This window comes from Lampetra planeri, chromosome 34, assembly GCF_965212315.1.
Source record: "Lampetra planeri chromosome 34, kcLamPlan1.2.h2, whole genome shotgun sequence".
Lineage (NCBI taxonomy): Eukaryota > Metazoa > Chordata > Hyperoartia > Petromyzontiformes > Petromyzontidae > Lampetra > Lampetra planeri.
Window position 1 is genome coordinate 8,396,161 of NC_136140.1, and position 14,102 is coordinate 8,410,262.

Consider the following 14,102-nt stretch of genomic DNA (forward strand, 5'->3'; position numbering starts at 1 on the left):
TCCCTCCTTCCCTTCCCTCCCTCCCCTCCCTCCCTCCCCTCCCGGAGCAACGGAGTTGATGGCGCGCGTCGGACACTTTGCGGCAGGGAGTCCCATGCACTGGCGCGCCAGTAACCAAACATTTGCTCACTTTTTTCGGTCCGCGAGTGAGCGTTTGACGCGTGGCCTATGGGCACTCGGGTCTGGTGATGTAACCGGACAGCAAAATAACACAATTATCTACGGCGACGGAACATTTCAGTGGTGGGTGGGTGTGGACACCTCGTGTTCTGTAACCGGCGCCCTTGCACATGAAATAAAATGAAAAGTCCATTACTGCGAACGTCCCGATGCGATCTCATCCGGTTAATGCGTCTGCATATTCTTTTTTTTGTAAACAGCGTCAAGAATTTGTTGGTAAAATGCTTTTAATGTTATCGCTAATGCACACATCAGATTCAGTCAGCTCCAGGAAATAATTCCCAAAATTGTATTGTTTAGATATGGTTTGAAATAACATGTTCTTTTATATATAGTGTAAAAAAGTGACGTTTTGTTGACCGGTGGTACATCTTTCGATTTAAAGCTTTCGTGACTGCAGGGATTCATCTTCTTGGTTCTTTCGGTAAAGTCACGTAGAAGGGAAATAATAAAATAATAAAAATAACAAATAAAATACAATTCTCACCACGTTTCGGCCACAACGCAAGCAGCCGTCCTCAGGTGAAGAACAGGTCTGTCGGAAAGACAGTGTCATTCAGACACTGTCTTGTGTCATTCAGACACTGTCTTTCCGACAGACCTGTTCTTCACCTGAGACCGTTGCTTACGTTGTGGCCGAAACGTCGTGAGAATTATTTTATTGTTTTATTTGTATTATTTCATTATTTCCCTTCTACGTGACTTTACCGAAAGAACCAAGAAGACGGTGGTACATCGTGAGACAATTAGAGATGGCAGCAGCTTGGGAAGGCCTTCATACAGCAATGTATAGATCATGGCTGATGATGATGGTGATGAGCAAAGTATGTACATGTGAGGTGCAGTTAACACGCGCTATTGATTTAGTATACACTGCAGGATTAACCTCAAGGATCAATGTACAATAATCGATATGGAGCTGAGTAGTACAGTGGTTAGAGTGCGCAGATCCCAATCAGAAGCTTAAATCCCCATCGAGGGTCGGCACAGCCAATCATTCTTTCTGTATCGATAAAATAGGTACAATCTTGTCTCAAGTCAACAGTGGTGGCTGTGTAAATTCACTTGCTATGGAAATGGGCAGCGGTTAAAACCGGTTCGGATCAATGTTAAAATCCATAAAAAAAATAAGTTTGTTCACACCTGTATTTATATACATGTCAATACATCGTTCGCACTTCGAAAGAGTTTAACAACAAGGCTTATTAATATTCAGTGTGAAAGTCTTGCAGCTAAGGGGGCGGAGGAAGGTTGAGGGGGGGGAACTGTATAAGTGAATTAACTGCTTGACATGAACTTCAAGTAGCAAATGCTCAGCTCGAATTCTTTGACGTGAATGACGCAGGCATGGTGACACGCACGCCTGTCACACAACACGTCGTAGGAGAGGGTAGGGAACCACGTCTTATAGGTTTGCGAATCGTTGTTTTGATCTAGATTGAAACTCATTTCTTAATTACATCCTTTTGTGTTTTCGTTGTAGTCCTCGCACCTCCGATGAGCAAGGTCGGCTACGTACGGTGCGAACGAGGTTCTACATCGAGGGACTCCTCTAGTTATAAACATTCTATTTACGAGCTTTCAGAGATACGAACAAACGTGTCCGTATGTCCAGTTGCCTGTTCGGACCGAGAGTCGTAAGTTCAACCGCCTTGCATCTATATCTACAGAATATGAAGACCCAGTGGCATCTACATCTCTAAGTGAGATTAGACAACTTGTTAAAGAAATTCCCCGTGTTTAGAGTACATGCCGTACAACATATTTGGAATTGACAGGAGTAAAATTCCGATTTAAAGCTTTCGTGACTGAAGGGATTCATTTTCTTGGTTCTTTCGGTAAAGTCACGTAGGAGGGAAATAATAAAATAATAAAAATAAAACATAATAAAATACAATTCTCACCACGTTTCGGCCACAACGCAAGCAGCCGTCCTCAGTTGAAGAACAGTGCTGTCGGAAAGACAGCGTCTGAATGGATTCAGCGTCTGAATGAATTCAGACGCTGTCTTTCCGACAGACCTGTTTAATTTTTTTATTTTATTATTTCCCCTCTACGCGACTTTACCGAAAGAACCAAGAAGAGGAGCAAAGTTGGACTTACGAATAAATCGACTGACGAAAAGACCTCTGGAACCTAACGCGTTCGTAAGTCATACGCACAACCTACGTTGCAAATGGGCTTTTTTCATCCATGTGTAGAGAAGTTCCGACGGACGTACTCGGAGACGGAGGTAAGTTAAGCGCTTCCGCCAGGGTTTATTAAAGCTTATCAATAACACACAGCAGGGTACACAACTCCCAGGGGCTAGGGGGGTCCTACTCTGAGTCCGGGTCCCTGCCGGCTAGCTCCGGTCTCTCTCTCTCTCGTGTCGGATCGTGGACTCTGCCGACTCCACCGAGCGGAGATAGAAGCACCTCTACGGCTACCACCGGCTTCTCCCCAGACTCACCACTCGATCCCTCTCTCTACCCCTGGTTCCCTCTTCACCCTTCTTACTCTACCCGTTCCCACATTGACCCCGCTTACGTCACGGGGTATCCCTTAAGTACCCTGGGAGACGTGACGTCATCGCACTGAACGGCACACCTGACGTCACGTCCCCATTTTACTCTCTACACATGCAGCAGGATTTAAAGAGTATTCAATTACATGTAATGGGGTTGTGTTTAAGAGAGCAGTAGACACTGATTTTATCCCACTTGAATATCGTTACCAAATAACTCGGTGGTGCCACGGAGACACCAGCATGCAGGTGGGCTCATGAACCCCTCTGTGTTGACCATCAAATCATTCTCTCTTATGAATTGAGTTTCCATTGTGCCATAGCCTCCCACACATTAAAAAGAAGTCATCAAAAGTACTGGCCAAACTTGACAATGTAGGACTCTCCCTCCCCGCACCCCCCCCCCCACCCCCATCAAAAAACATAACAGAAAGAGCCTTGAGACTCAGTGAAGGTTTCCACGAATTTAGAAATAGTTGAATCTTCAAAAGAAGAAGACGACGCATCAATTTGAACCTTTCGGGTGCTACTCCAGAGTGAGCGGCATCCAATTTAAGTGCTTTAATGCGCACCGATAATCACGGCGTTTGGCCGTGTTAAACTTTATAGCACAACCTTAATTACACGCCGCTAGCCGAAGTCAAGAAAAAAGCAAATTTTAAATTGGCACTACGCAGCGATTAATAAGGCTCACTCCTTTTTTTTCCCCACGCGCTAATTGCGTTCTGGGAACTGAACCTGCGCTTTGCTTAATAGGTTCACGTCCATTGACTATTGCCATGTGGCTCGCTGCGCGTGCGTCTGAAAGCTGCGCGAAACCAATACAGACCGTGGGAGTAAATACACCAACAAACCAACCAATATAATACACCAAGCAATATGGACAGGTCACCGTGGGAGCAAATGAACCAACCAACCGACCGACGACAAAGCGACATTAAAGTTCGTCTTCTGCCGCACATCTAGCATGCGTTCGTTCTCACTAATTACGCCAAGTTACAGTTTCACAATTGTAATCATCGACCAGTGATGCTACCGGAGCTATGTTTAACATACACGCAGTATACATAGAAAGCAGACATCTCTCCCGGTGCCTTTTAGGGGTTGTGCCGCGCATTGTTCGACGAAATGCCTGATTTATGCTCCTAGATGTTAATTTCCTCGCCTGGTATGCAGGAAGTCTTGGGTTCGATCCAGACCCTGCCATCTGTATATTTGGAGTTTGCATGTTCTCTCCGTGGTCGCGTGGCTTTATCTTAGGGTCCTCCGATGTTCCCCTCCATATTTATACAAATTGTGTTAAGAGTATTTGGCTGCTGTAAATGTCCACATTATAACCACTTCGTTAAGCTATTATTTGTGGCCAGGTCACTTCTGAAAACAATTCTGTACAGCTCAGTGTGCCTTATCTGGTCAAAATAAAATAGTTTATAGTTTTAATTTTAGATGCTGGGAGCTTCCTTCTTGATGATGATGCTCACAAAGTCCCCTGCACATGGAGGAAATATGAGTGTTGGTGTATCTTGCGCAGACCTTTTTTGGATTAGGTACCAAAAAGATCTGGATGGAAAAAACCCTAAAATTATGTTTGTTGAAGACGTCCCACGTCTTTTCAGAATCCATGCGTACAGCAGAATAAAATAAATATCCTGCTGTGCAGTCGTACAGCAAAACAAAAAACTGCGTTTCGCAATCAGATTGTAAATGTGAATTTGCTCTCAACACACCGGTGTGCTGTACTAGTAACAAATTGCCATGTTCAGTTTACGTGACAAACCTTACAAATTGGCTAAGTTGGGGGGTGACGGGTTTAACGACACATTTCTATTTACGCGATATAACCCCCCAAAAAAACTATATTATGGATATTATAGCACAATATTTAGCTGCGGAATGAGATTATTCACGTGAACTTCTCCCAATTAAAACCCTTCGTTGTCCCCCCACCTGTTTGTCATCTGAGTGCCCGCAGAAGGTTCTAGCACGTGAAGCAAAACGTCATCCATGAAGCCGAGCAACAACGCGGGGCAACCCGAAGTCACGTGGGGAGAACTTCAAATCGTAACCACGACAGCCGACGCGGCGCTCCGTTGACTCATCATTACGAAATATACCAACCTCGGAGAGGAGGAAAAAAAACTGCGTTTCGCAATCAATTGACTTCATTTGACGCCTCTCGCCTCTCCGGGGCTTTAATTAAGCTTCATTGCTCCCTGAGCAGCATAGCAACTGTTTTGTCTTCTCTTTGCTGCCGTGTGACCCTAATGTTAGTCACCCTCCCATGCAAGGGACCTTCCAGTCACTGCAAATCATTATCGACCACAGTTGAAATACGCAAATGTTGAATCCGCGTCCCAGCCCTCCCTTGCGCGCATAATAATATCTATAAATAATGTTTCGTTAAAAAAAAGGCAATAGTGGCTCAGTGTTGGTCAAGTACTGTTCAAATTGTAAATGCACGTTGTTTTCTAATCCCATTCAGCGTGGTACGGCTTTTAACAGCGCGACGCTCTCACGGTCATCATCTGAAAAGTTTTCAAGGACGATGGCTTTTTTTTCTTCCTAAAAAGCTTTGGAGAACAAATTAGAGATAAACAAAATGAATAAAACGGCTGCGCGCCATCGAACTGTGACCCACTTTGCACGACCGGCTTTGTAAGACGGTTAATTTTAATTCCGCCTAACTATGTCTTGCAAGTGCCTCCCCAAATCGCTATGCGCAATTAGTACTCACATTTTACTGGTAGAAACCTCCTGGTTACACCAGCCCACAGGGGATTATTGTGTCCGTCCGTCCGTCGTGCATCCAAAAATGGGAGGGGTGGGGCTGGGTGGAGAGGGGAGGGTGGGGAAGGGCTGGGTGGGGAGGGTGGGGAGGGGCTGGGTGGGGAGGGTGGGGCTGGGTGGGGGGTTGGAGGGGTGGGGCTGGGTGGGGAGGGGCTGGTCACCCCGTGGTGCCCTTATAAAACTCAACGTTTAACCTACTCACGTTGGCTTGTGCCCGCCCTCACAGTCGGGCATATTTGCGGAATACACCACGCCGCCGTTGACCCTGGCCATTGACCGAGCAACCCAACCTTCTTACCAGCTCCCTCCACAGGAAATAATGTTTCCAAATACGACCGTGAGATTGACGACACTTTGAGAATGGACACAACACAACTACGCGTCTTGTGCTGCGTGTTAAAAGCCTCGCAATTTACCTCCCGCACCCCCGACTAGCGCGGCTGATTACGTACGGTGCAAAAGAAGTTCAACGCACATACATAACTTGATCTCACCACTGCTGGAAGAAGAACTCTCCACTAGAAGGAGCTCTAGAGGGTACGTGGCCTACTCTCCCACGCTGTCCAGACGTCTTGGTTGAGACCATGCGATGATTAAATATTAAAAATAATAGCGCTGCAGAACATAATTTACAGCCCTTTGTCAATCCACTGGTGAATGAAAGGCTTCCCAAGCTGTGTCGGTCAAAGGGGTTATTCGACCATACTTCACAATGCTGGTCATTGCGGGATGATGAAGGGTGGACACATGAACAATGCGGATGTCAAAATCGGTTCAGCGGGTTCATAGGGCAGTGCGCCGACCACTACTCCACCACTTCCTTCAAGTCTTGTGTTCTGCTGAAGAATAAAATAAATGCAGTCGTGGATTGTCAACAGCATCATCGAAGATGAAACGTGTCGCATATCAAGACAGCACCAACGCCGGTCTATTGGACTCTATTAGATGGATTCTTTTGCACACAAACCTACATTCAATGGATGTGCTTTCGACAAGTCCTTTGATGCTGTCATTATCGATAATGATGATGTGTCTCCCTGAAACATCAGAATTCGTAAGATTGTACACAGAGGCCGGTTTTTACTGTCACTAAAAGCCACTCGGCGACTTTCAACCGATCACTCTTTCGCTTTTTTGCAAAATATTGTCCGTGCCGAATTATGGCACTTTTGATAGATTCTTGGCTTCTGCTGAACTGTTATTGGAAATATGTCTCATTTAGACGTCCCGCGGTGGTGACACTCAATTCTGCAGTCCTCCGCATCACAGAATATTGACCACAATTCCGCACAACGTAGCTTGCCAAGTAATACAGCAAAGCTCTCAATTTTGTCCGGGAAAGTGCAAACTTTAATGGTGCGTTGTGGTTGCATGTCTCGCAAGAAAGGCTCAACAAACTGCACCCTCACATTAGAGTAGAGGCATCTCGAAACCTCGACACCACGAGTTACATTTTATCCCAGGGCAATCTATTGATTACAACTCACTCTCCTCCCACATGCAGTGGAGCTGGAGTGATTGCTGCTCACTTATTCACGGACAATGCACAGTTATGTAACCAAATTGCGGGATCCACACGTGATGTCTCGAAATTTGACGGAGCATGGAAGTGGGTTGCTGTCCCACAGATGGTCCGGGCAAATATAATTTCCAAGCACAGTGGTTGTTAGGCAACCACGTGCCAACAGCACCATTGTGCCTCTGGATGGCTGCACATTGCTTCATAACATAAGTGCCCTGGGGCTTTAAGAAACACGGTGGCCCTGATTAGAGCTGGGACGATTAGTTTATTTAGACAATTAACTGAAAATCGTAATTGATTTTTTTTCCTGTGGTTAATTACTCTGGCCCCCCGAAGGTGGGAAACCCCCGACGGAGCACGCCCACGTGTGACCCCGCTGATACGTCAATGACATCACTAGGCCATGCCCACCACCTCCCGTCCAGCGGCACACGTGGAAATACAAGTGAGACCCCCCCCCCACCCCACACAGCTATTTTGTTTATGCAATACGATTAGTCGGGTAATTGATTAAAAAATGGAAGTGTAAATCTATTACTTAAATTATCAGATATCCAAGTTCCAGTATTGATTACCACACTGGAGCACTTCCCACAAAATAAACCAGATATATTACGAACACGTGCAGTGATAAGGAACTGTAAATGGGAGATGCTTTCGAATTGCATTTCATGCCAAAATGCCCTGTGCCGACATGCGGTGACGTCTCTTGGACACCTCGAAAGCGGTTCAACCCTACAATTGCCGATGCCACGGACGGCGCAAGGGCAAGGAGCTATGGAGAGGCACTCTACAGGGTGTTTGGTCTACTCTTCCACGCTGTCTAGACATCTTGTAATAAGTGGGAGTACTCACACTTTACCCCACCACACGTGACCTGCCTGCCGATCGACCAACTGTGGCGGTACCCCTTTATACCGGCTAGGGGGTGGATAAGAGGCAGTGTGGGAAATACGACAGCGCCGATGGGAGATTGAACCGGCGATCTACATTTATTTTTACCATAATTCAAAGTCTGTTCGTTGCCCATTACACACCGCGGCGGCGTTGCCCGTTCGAAGAACAGTTTCCGAAATCTTGGCTCGTTACGTGAACACGGCCCCGATTCAGCGCGCGCGAAGAACACAGCGGCCACGCAGAACGGAGCGAGCGATTATCGCCGCACATTCACACAACTGTTGTTGTTGAACACAACTGGTTGTTGTTGAACACAACTGTTGTTGTTGTTGTTGCTTTCCACCGGGGGTGATGACGGGGGGACACATACGGCGGTTCAGAGGCCATCCATTGAGTCCGTACGCATGGAGGGGGGAGAGGGGAGGGGGTGAACCCAAATGCGTACGCTTGCGTATGGGGGGTCTACTGACAATGTACATAGCATAGGAAACGGGGAGGGGGGTGAAGCCTCGATAATTATTTGTCTACATTGGCCTTCAAATGAGTTAGATAGTCCGGCGGTGGACTATCTGTTTGCTTAAACACGTTAAAAAAAGTCCGCGTGCGTACAGGGAGGGGGGCAGGGGTCAAGTTTTGACAGATTTTTGCGTACCCACTAAATGGATGGCCCCCTAATTCGAAAATTATTGGAACCCGCACGAACCTGTTATCATCACCTTAAAACGAAGCGTGTGCGTCACCCCTTTTATGAGCGCGTAAAAAAACAAAATGTAGCTCCCTGTACCAAATTCAACGTTGCCAAGAACGGCTGTTGCCCTTACGGGGGGGGGCAGGTTGGCAATGCGGCACACAGTGAGATTGCCAGGGCTCTTTGTGAGGCTGCAACACACCACGGAAATAATCCCAGTCACTGCTGCATCTCCTGCGTATGCTGCACCCGGCTGCTAGGCACGAAGGACACCTAGTGGACATTACATGGCTTGTGTACTATACATCTAAAAACATTACCAGGTAAAGCCGCACTGAGCTATGTAGCTGTTATCCACAAGCGATCTGGCCACAAATGATAGCTCTCCGAAGTGGTGCATCACCATGTGGAAATGTATAACAGCCAGATAACTCCAAACGCGTGATGTTGATTTTAAATGTGGAGGGGAACAACTGGAAGACCCGGAGGAAAAAATCCACGCGACCACGGGGAGACAGACAAATATACATGCTTCTAGATTTGAAGCTTTCGTGACTGCAAGGATTCATACTCTTAGTTCTTTCGGTAAAGTCACGTAGGTAAAAAATGAAATAAAAATGAATAAAAATAAAACAATACAAAAATAAAAAAATCACGACGTTTCGGAGGCAACACAAGTCTCCGTCATCAGGTGGGACCGTCACAGCCAGATTTGCTGCATCAAGTGAGGCAAGGATTCAAGATGTAAGCCCTTAAATGCAGGGTCAGGATCGAGCCCACATCCTCGTGTACAATGTTAGACCACGCGTATACGTTGCCTCTAATATTTATTCCTGGAGAAGCAATTCTGTTTTTTTTTTTAAAACGTTGTCATCAGGCTGGGCAGCAGCACCTTGTGGTTGCGATGGGAACATGGCAAGCAGCAGGCAAGGGAGAAGGGTTGGGGGTAGCGACGATGCTCACGAGGAGTTCAGCGCCCCAGCAGAGGTCTCCCGAGGGCTGCACACAGCAGCGGCTTTTGGTTCGCCGGCAAACAGAGACGCGTGGTTGACAATGCACCGCGCGCTTTCAGATGCGCTTCTACGACCGCCTGGAACGCTCTTCCTCCCGACACTAGGAAGCCGCTGTGAGCTATGCACTTTGAAACAGTTAGATTGAAAACTAACTTCTTTAGAGCTGCCTTCTTGTGTTCAGCTTGCTGTCGTCCCCCACAAACATCCGATTAGTACGGTTGGCTGCGTACGGTGCGAAAGAAGTTCAGCATACAGGTTCATACAAACACACAGGCGCGGCGCCCCGAGCAAGGGGAGCGTGAGAGAGGCAGTTGGGGGAAACCAAGGCGTTGTAAATCAAAAGATTTGCCCCTTAAAGATATGGAACTTGCCACGGCGTGACAGCTCACAGCACACACTCCGAGCACGAATGGACTGCCCCAAGGGCGGACGCGTGCTGACGAAGCGCCGAGCCTCAATACTATTTGGTTTACAATATGAGACACCTACTTTACCAGTGGCAAAATATAGTAATAGGTTTTTACCCTTTCAACTGGTACAACAACTGACACCTTTATACAAGGCATCATGTTTGCAATAACCACAACACAAGCAGTCAAAATGCAAACAAAAATAAACAACTCTGATGATGATAATGATATGCACTGTTCTTGAAGTTGATTGGTCCACACACGAGACAGCTTTTCTTAGAGCCTAGTCTCCATTGGTGTTGGACCAGATGACGCCAAAAGGCGTACAACTCAAAAACAGTGCACTGTCAGAGTATTGAGAGCTCGGGGTAAGCATTTACACTATGAAACGTCTCCTTTACAGTGGCAAAATATAGCAATAGGTTTTTACCATTTCAACTGCTACAAATCATCATCAGGTGGGACAACCACAGCAATTGCTTGTGTTGCAGTCGAAACGTCGTGATTTTATTTGATTTTATACCTACGTGACTTTACCGAAAGAACCAAAAAGTATGGATCCCTGCTGTGACGAAAACTTCAAATCTAGATTGCCGAGCCTCAACTTGTTTGTATCACGAATTGCAACTCGCCTGCACAACATTTTCATCCGCTACATCGACAGTGCGTGTTACATTCTGCACGAGCCGGTGGTGTCCACGATTTAATTATTCTGTATAGTGTGTGTTATAAAATAAACATTTAACCTGGTTCAATCTTAATTTTAGAACTTTCGTGACTGCAGGAATTATTATTTGTTTCTTTCGGTTAAGTCACGTCTAAAGATAAAATAATAAATTAAATTAAATAATAGAATACGACGTTTCGATTGCAACACAAGCAATCATCATCAGGTACCTGATGATGATTGCTTGTCATCAGGTACCTGATGATGATTGCTTGTGTTGCAATCGAAACGTCGTATTCTATTATTTAATTTAATTTATTATTTTATCTTTAGACGTGACTTAACCGAAAGAAACAAATAATAATTCCTGCAGTCACGAAAGTTCTAAAATTAAGATTGAACCACTTCTACGGGGAAGTTTTAAGCTTATCTTTTTTCTCTCTCTCTGGCGACTTGTTTTCTCTGCCTGTGTCCTCTCTTTAGATTGTTCACACTTAAATTCTAACTTAGCAATCTTTGAAATACGTAATCAACCAGGCTATGCGTTAATTGTGTGTTGACCGACCCTCTGTGTTGTATTACATTACATTTCGATATTTTACTAGGTTATTTCATTTTAGTGTGTCCTCCTGATTTTCAGGCTTGCTTGCCGTGCCATCGCATTCGCAGCACCACGTCTGTTGACCACTCATTGATATGCTAATTTTTTCTCTAACCCTCCTCCCTCTCTCTGCCTCCGCCCCCCCTCTGTCTATTTAAGGCCACCACACAGAGACGATCACCCCTCTCTGTTACCTGTGTTGCTCTCGCTATGTATCTTGGTGATATCTGTCTGCTAATATGTCTGTCTATAGTTTTCTGGTTAGATTTTATGTCGCTATTTCATTATACCTGATGATGATTGCTTGTGTTGCAATCGAAACGTCGTATTCTATTATTTAATTTAATTTATTATTTTATCTTTAGACGTGACTTAACCGAAAGAAACAAATAATAATTTAACCCGGTGTGATATACGTCCGATAATCACCCAGGAATGTCTGTCACTAACGCCCGTGACGTCACTCCACATCGACCAGCCGCTTGTGTTGCGATCGAAACGTCGTAGTTTTCTGTTGTTTTTTTTTTATTTTCTTTGAACCTATCTACGTGACTTTACCGAAAGACCCAAGAATATGTTAAATGTTTGTTTAAGAGTAATTGCGTGGTTGCTATGGACGTGAAAATTGCCAACCTGGACACTTTTGCAAATGAGGGTGTTCCATCTCAAAGTACTATCCAGGTGTAATATTTAACAAAAAATAAAAAAAATGAACATTTGTGTCAACATTTAGAAGCTGAGATTGTGATCAATTGGTTGAAATGCATTGTTGGGTGGAGGGGGGAGGAGAGGTATGAGCCCAGTTTGATTCCCCCTCATGGCCAACACTAGTGACGATTATCCGAACCGGTTCTGGTCCTCCCCTAGGTCGACTCGGCCTCAAATGAGTAATATGTGCGATGTGCAAACATCGTCACTGGGGAGACAAAGGCGGTCGGGCGTGGTGTTGGCCACCCACCCCCTCGTGTGCCGTGCCGGCCTTCATCGGTGCCACTCGCTAACAGCACTTGCCCCTACAGTCTGTTAAGGCTATGGGGGGGGTGGAGGAGTGGGGGGACATCTGTACACGTCTCGGGGCAAGAAGGAAACAATTTGTTTTAACCGCAGTGAATAAATCATCCTTCATAATTCACCTGCTCTGCATATTCTGTGCACACTCGAGAACGTGAACACATGACTCACACCCCATCGAGTGATAATCTCAAACACTCGGCGATGCAAACGAGTTCGAATGAAGCCAAAGTGCAGCCGTGGACAGAATCATTCGGGAGTGTTCGACAAACACTGCACCGCAGGCGCGCAATGCATGCGTTGCATGTTCTCTCAAGATAACTGGAACATCGCGGGAGTGTTTAAGCATTTTTGGTTTTGTCCCACGCCACACGCTGGAGACGGTGCTGAGTAATTTAGTCGGACAGTTCCCAGGGTGTAATGCTCATTCTCTGCATCCGAGACGATCATGTGGCTCTCAAAGCACCATATCGGACACCATATCTATGGTAGTGTTCTTAACCTTTGCTGCAGCCTTGCCACCCAGTTGCTTCTCGATCGTAAAACATAATGTACACTCTGGATTGGGAGCTTTCGTGACTGCAGGGATCCAAACTCGTTGGTTCTTTCGGTAAAGTCACGAAGGTGGAAAATTAATAGATCACGACGTTTCGATCGTAACACAAGCAATCGTCATCAGGTGGGACAACCACCGCAAGAAAACACTGCTGAAGTAGACGGGAGATCTGCCGTGGCACGAGGTTATATAGTGTGTAGTGTAGTGTATAGTGTAGTGTATAGTGTAGTGTGTAGTGTATAGTGTAGTGTATAGTGTGTAGTGTAGTGTATAGTGTAGTGTATAGTGTAGTGTATAGTAGTGTATCGTGTAGTGTATAGTGTAGTGTATAGTAGTGTATAGTGTAGTGTATAGTGTAGTGTATAGTAGTGTATAGTGTAGTGTATAGTAATTTCTAGTGTAGTGTATAGTGTAGTGTAAAGTGTAGTGTATAGTGTAGTGTATAGTGTAGTGTATAGTGTAGTGTATAGTAGTGTATAGTGTAGTGTATAGTGTAGTGTATAGTGTAGTGTATAGTAGTGTATAGTGTAGTGTAAAGTGTAGTGTATAGTGTAGTGTATAGTGTAGTGTATAGTAGTGTATAGTGTAGTGTATAGTGTAGTGTATAGTAGTGTATAGTGTAGTGTAAAGTGTAGTGTATAGTGTAGTGTATAGTGTAGTGTATAGTAGTGTATAGTGTAGTGTATAGTGTAGTGTATAGTGTAGTGTATAGCAGTGTATAGTGTAGTATAAAGTGCACTGTATAGTGTAGTGTATAGTGAAGTGTATAGTGTAGTGTATAGTAGTGTATAGTGTAGTGTATAGTGTAGTGTATAGTAGTGTATAGTGTAGTGTATAGTAGTGTATAGTGTAGTGTATATTAGGCCTCGGTAGTAGGGGGGGGAGAGAGAAGGGGGGGGGAAGGAGGAGGGGCAGAAAGTGGACTCCGCAGCAGCACCCGGGTCACAGTGTGTAGTGGGTGTCCCACTCTACCCCAGTGTGTAGTGGGTGTCCCACTCTACCCCAGTGTGTGGTGGGTGTCCCACTCTACCCCAGTGTGTAGTGGGTGTCCCACTCTCCCCCAGTGTGTAGTGGGTGTCCCACTCTACTCCAGTGTCTAGTGGGTGTCCCACTCTACCCCAGTGTGTAGTAGGTGTCCTACTCTACCCAGTGTGTAGTGGGTGTCCCACTCTACTCCAGTGTGTAGTGGGTGTCCCACTCTAACCCAGTGTGTAGTGGGTGTCCCACTCTACCCCAGTGTGTAGTAGGTGTCCCACTCTACCCA